This window comes from Emydura macquarii, unplaced genomic scaffold (assembly GCF_026122565.2).
Source record: "Emydura macquarii macquarii isolate MOO-44397 ecotype Brisbane River unplaced genomic scaffold, CSIRO-AGI_Emac_v2 contig_968, whole genome shotgun sequence".
Taxonomy (NCBI): Eukaryota; Metazoa; Chordata; order Testudines; family Chelidae; genus Emydura; species Emydura macquarii.
Window position 1 is genome coordinate 7,983,965 of NW_027131105.1, and position 5,575 is coordinate 7,989,539.

The window sequence follows — 5,575 nt, forward strand, 5'->3', positions numbered from 1 at the left end:
ACTGGCTCCTGGAGAGCACTGACTCTGGACAGGTCATAGTGGGTGAGAAACTGACCCCGAGCTCCCAGTGCCATGCTGTGGCCAGAAGGGCCAATGTGACCCTTGGCTGTGTAGACAGGGGAGTAGTGAGTAGGAGCAGGGAGGGATTCTCTCTCTGCATATGGCGCTGGGGAGACCCACGTTGGGATAATGCGGCCAGTTCGGGGACCCCGTGTTAAGAAGGATGCAGAAGAAGGCCTCAAGAAAGAACCAAGGGCTGGAGAAAATGCCTGGCAGTGAGAGACTTAAAGAGCCTTCTGTTTAGCTTCTCTCAGAGCAGATGGAGGATTTGAGGGGAGATTGATCACAGTGTCCAAGCACCTTCATGGGGAAAAATCCTGGGGACTAAAGGGCTCTTTAATCCAGCAGAGAAAGTTAGACTAAGAGCCAATGGCTGAGGCTGCAGGTTCACACTGTACCCCACATTGCTGCCAAGGGCATTTGCTAAAAGCTCCATGGAGCTGTTTCAGGGCTGGATTTGAAGCTGGATCAGGGGGTTTCAGAGTGAGATCTGTCCCCCATGTTCCCTCCTTCCCTCACTGGTTCCCCTCCCTCATTTCTATATCTGGACTAGGAAGGCCCCAAACACAACTTGCTCCCCAGCACTTCCTCTCTCCCAACTTCCCTGGACCCCTTTCCCAAGTTCTTGAGAAATCCAGCCAAGTTCTTCCAGCCAGAATCCATACAGCGATCAACTGAAGTGTGTAAGAGTCTGCTGCTTCCTGGGAGCCCCCTCACGGCCAGGGATGGCTCTGCAGCAACCTACTGCAGTTTCCCCTTTTATTCACTGCCTCTTAAAATGTCCTCACAGTCCATATATTCAAAGCATTCCCTTTCTAGAGTCCAGTTTATTAAAACCCACACCATCTTTCAAAACAGAACTTAAACAGTCTTCATCCCAGTCCGAAACTGGGCACAGTCCCCCCCAAGGGCCTGTCTGCCCTTCTGAGTTCAAGCATTCTCAAGTCAGGCACACCCAGTGTTGCTTCCCAGAGCTGGGTTAGAACCAAACAGGCTCCTTTTACCCCTGGCAACAACCAGCTTTGCTTCTTGCAGCATTCATCTTACAGCTGCTTTCTCAGGCCAGCTACAGCTTCCCAGGCAGCTAGTTTGTGTCTCAGCTGGCATTCCCAGCCCACCAACCTGGAATATTGGACTCCCTTCCCCAGGGACTACCCCAGGAGTGTGTCCCTTCCTCCCTCATTGCCACAACCCACTATCATAGAGATTGTCTGGCCTGGAAGGATTCCCCCACAGACACACTCACAGCTGGGACCCGTCCCCACGAGTCCACCCGTTCCCAGCCACTGCTTCATTCCCAGACACGGGGCAGGGGACTCCAAGACCTGGGCTGAGATGCACCTGCACCAATGCCGCCCTGCCCCAGGTGCCAGATCCCCAACCACCCCAGTACAGATGGGCACTGGCCTGACCCCTAGAAGGCAGTGGGTGACTCTGGATTGATGCCAGAGTCCTGTCTCTCTCCCTCCCCATTCAATCACTCTGGATTCATCAGTCAGTGTCCACAGTCCCCCAGTGCATCCTGTCTCCCCCACTCTGACCCAGCCTCTGACTGGAAAAGATTCCCTGCCCTCCCATAATGGGGCATTATAAACTCCCTGCCTCTCTTGGGCCCCTTTGCCCCACCTGGCCTCTCCACTCAGCTCACTTCGGAGGGAGTTTATTGCCTGATGTGCCACCCACGTGCTCTGAGGATCCTGGACAATCAGAGCCCTGCACTCTGGGGGAGAGGGGCAGCCTCAGGATGGGGTCACACTGGGGGATCCCCCAGTCCACGTGTCACTCTCATCCTGGTGGCCAGCTTCACAGCCCTGACTCCGTGTCTCTCTGCACCCCCAAGGCCAGACAAAGTGACTCTCCCATCCGCAGGCTCTGGATCCCTTCCTCAGTCATAGAAGCTGTCCTGGTCATCCAGGCTCTGGTCCTCCCTCAGTGACGTCTCCAGGTCTGCTCCCAGCTCCTCCGAGTCACCTGCGCAGGAAAATGGGGTAAGCAGGCATGGCCAGGACTCCTGGGTTCTATTCCCAACTCTGAGAGGCAGTGGGAGCTAGTGGCCTAGAGCAGGGGGGCTAGGAGCCAGGACTCTTGGGTTCTATCCCCAGCTCTGTATTAACCTGTCCCTGTCTGTGGGCATCTTCTCACTGGTGACACTGCCAGCTGCAGGCCCCGGTGGTGGTGCCCTGAGGAAGGAAGCACAAACCCAGAGGGGTCAGAGCACTCCCAGCTGGGGGCACCCCTGCCTGCCCCGAGGAGACCGTTCTGAACACAGATGGATCCCAGCCTCCGTGGCCCATCCAGCCCCACTCGTCCATAAAGGGGCTAGTGCTATAGCAAGGACCATAGGAATGAGGCCAACCTGCCCCACCCTGTGGGAGCTGCCTGCTCCCCACAGTGAAGGCCACTCAATGACTCGTCCTCATGCTCTGGCTCTTTAAATGAGACAAATGCCCTGACCACATGGTCCCCCCTCTTTCAACCAGTTTATTAACCAATTGCTTCCCCTTCCCCAGCAGACAACAGATTCACATGGGGTTAATTAGTGCACCTTGGGGGAGGTCTGCCCCCTGAGGAAATGGGTGGAGACCTGGCAAACTCATCTCATGCATGGGCAGATCCAGACAGAACCCAGCACTCCCTAGAGGGGAAAGACCCCAGATCCCATTCCCTGAGCCTGCTAGCCTCCCTCACTGTGATGGAGTGCACCCCTGTATTCACACCTTACATAATATTGTAATAATATTTGTACATGTTTTTTTCACGCCCCTGAGCGACAAAAGTTTTGCTGGCATCAGTGCTAGTGTAGACAAGACCTTAGCAAAACCACAGCATGAGGTGTTCTTCCTCCTTCAACCCCTGTCTCTTGATTCTCAGCTGGAAATGCTTTACCAAGAGGGACTGAAGCTAAAAAAAGGAGGGGCAAATACCCCCAGGACTCCCCACCCCTGCCTATCTCATTCTCCACACCTGAGAAGACAAAGGAAACAGCTGTTGGACTCTGGGGGCAGGGCCTTGACCTGAAGACTTTGGTCAGTGATGCTGTTGGAAGCCTGTGGTGAGAAGCTTTGCTTTAAATCTAATATAGTTTGTTAAGTTAGGCACTAGAAAACATTTTATCTCATAACCATTTCTGACTCTCATTGCGCGTCCTCACTCCACATCGATCTCCTTGTAGTTAATGAACGTGTTGGATTGTTTGATCTAATCCAGTGTGTTTAAGTTGAAATGTCTCTGTAGGGTGGCACGTTGTGTGTATGTCATTCCCTTAAGGGAATAATGGATTCCTTATCTCTGGACTGTCCAGGGGAGGGCTGGGCAGAACAGGACAAACATCCGGGACTGGGCTCACCTGGCAGAGGTAACCGAGGCTGGTAAAAGTCTGAGTACAACCCAAGTGTGGCTGGTAAGCTGCAGTTACACACAGACACTCGGGTGTGACCTGCAGGCTGGAAGGCCGTTTGAGGGCAGCCCGTGTGAGATCTGCTGCAGCAAAGTATTGTATGAGAACCAAGGTTCAGGACAGGGGTGACACAGCTCCTCACTGGTCTGGACTGACCCCGGTATGTCACACCCATCCTGGGACCAGATCGGAGCCTGTGCCCTCTAGAAGGGAAAGGCCCCATATCCTATCACCATCCATGGAGCTGGATTCCCTGAAAGACAACCAGCTCATCCTCCTGGGAGGAGGGACGAGCTGGTGGACCAGACTGTGCCTGTAGAACCTGTCCTGTCTTTTGCCCATTGTACCTTGGCCACTGACTTCCTTTGATCCTTCCTGCAAGGGGGGGCTCCCCTGGTTGCCTCTCCTTCGCTCATGGCTCTCCAACGTTCTCTTTACCCTGCAAAGGGCAGACAACAGAGGGGACTCAGCACCCAGCTCCCACCAGGAGGCTAGCCAGCTGCTCTGCCCCATGCAGGTGCTGACCCCACACCCGTCACTGGGGTATCAGGCCCACTCCCGGGCACTGAGGTCTGTACCTATGCAGTGTGTTCTCTCTCCTCCCTTCTGCAGGCAGGAGGACTGTGTGTGCAGTGACCTGGATTGGTCTGGTGTAGTGTCGTGTAAATGCCATGCTGCTCTGCATTTATATCAGAGCAGGCTGATGATGATTAGTCCCGGGGGCACTTGTTCCATAGTCCACCATTATTTATCCATTAAGTGCCAGGGACAGAACCTTGGAGTCCGCCTGCTCTAACCCACCAGACCCTATTCCTTGACTAGAGCTGGGGATAGAACCCAGGAGTCCTGGCTCCCAGCCCCCTGCTCTAACCACTAGATCCCTCCTCTTGTACTGTACTAGGAACCACTTTTGGCTGGGCTGGGGGAGGGTTAACCTGGCTTTGCTCACCCGGCCCAGAAGCCTTTCTATCCAGCTCCTCCCCTGTGGTGGATGCCTGCTGCAAAGGCCCACTGAGGGGCCTCCCCTGAGACTGTAGGCCTACAGGGCCTCTGACACACGGGGGAGCTGCTCGGATGTTGTCCAGCAGAGGGCAGTGTTGCACACTACATAACAGCGCTAGAACTGCCCCATGGGCTGGGCCCCATGCTCAGTCTGCAGCCACAGGCATCCCTCTGGGCAGAGAAAGCCATCTGCTGCATTGAGCCTTGGGAGAGCAGAGGGCATTCTGGGAGCAGGGGGTTTTCATCAGCCTGGCTGAGAAAGGGAAGGGAGTTCTGTGCCTCTGCTCCAGCCTCTTTTTATCTGGCAGGGGTTGCGCTGACTGCGAGGGGAGAGCACCCGTCCTGCCCCTGCAGCACAGCGCCCCCTAGTGCCCCACAGGGAACACAGGATTCAGGGCTGATTCCCACCTTGGTTCCGTTGCGTTTCCGGGGGGAGCCAAAGCAGCTTCTATGTCGTCATCAGCTTCACTCTCTGCGTCCTCCTCCTCCTCCCAGCTGGAGTCCTGTCCTAGATCTGGGGGGAGACGCAGAGGGGTAACGGGCTGGGCAGGGGGCAGCAGGGGGGAGGGGGGATACCAGCCTCCTCACTCACCTGCCCGTCCATGTGGGGCCTTTGGGGTGTGGCTGTTCCAGGCAGGGGGGTCTCTGCCACTGCCTCTGCAATGAGAAGGGGGGATGGGTTAAAGGGGAGGGTTAACTGGGGCTCATGGCCTGGGGTGGGGGGGGGGGTAAGAGGAGGACTCACCTGCCTAGCTCAACGCCACTGCCTGGGCCGCTCTGGGGGCCCAGCACCAAGTCACTGTCTGCATCCTCCTCCCCCTGCACATGGCCTTCAGCCCCCACCGCCGGGCCCTCACTGCCCTCCTCCTCCTCACCTCCCTCCTGGCCCCCTTGCTGCCCCACTAGGCCTTCCTCCTCCTCACCCTGCTCCTGGACCCCCTGCCCTGCCAGGCCTTCCTCCTCCTCACTGCTCTCCTCCTCCTCACCCTGCTCCTGGACCCCCCGCCCTGCCAGGCCTTCCTCCTCCTCACTGCTCTCCTCCTCATCCTGCTCCTGGGCCCCCCATCCTACTAGTACTTCCTCCTCCTCCTCCTCACTCTCCTCCCCCTCGGTCCT

At 56.5% G+C, this 5,575-nt stretch overlaps 1 long non-coding RNA gene across 1 annotated transcript; it reads right to left on the bottom strand.

Annotated features, from left to right (window-relative positions):
- Positions 1-1,057: 1,057 nt before the first annotated feature.
- Positions 1,058-5,361, bottom strand: LOC137150311 (uncharacterized). Its single transcript, XR_010918942.1, has 5 exons — positions 5,205-5,361; positions 5,052-5,116; positions 4,868-4,973; positions 3,805-3,896; positions 1,058-2,031 (listed from the first exon to the last, which is right to left on the bottom strand). It is a non-coding gene; the product is annotated as an uncharacterized lncRNA (long non-coding RNA).
- Positions 5,362-5,575: the final 214 nt, after the last annotated feature.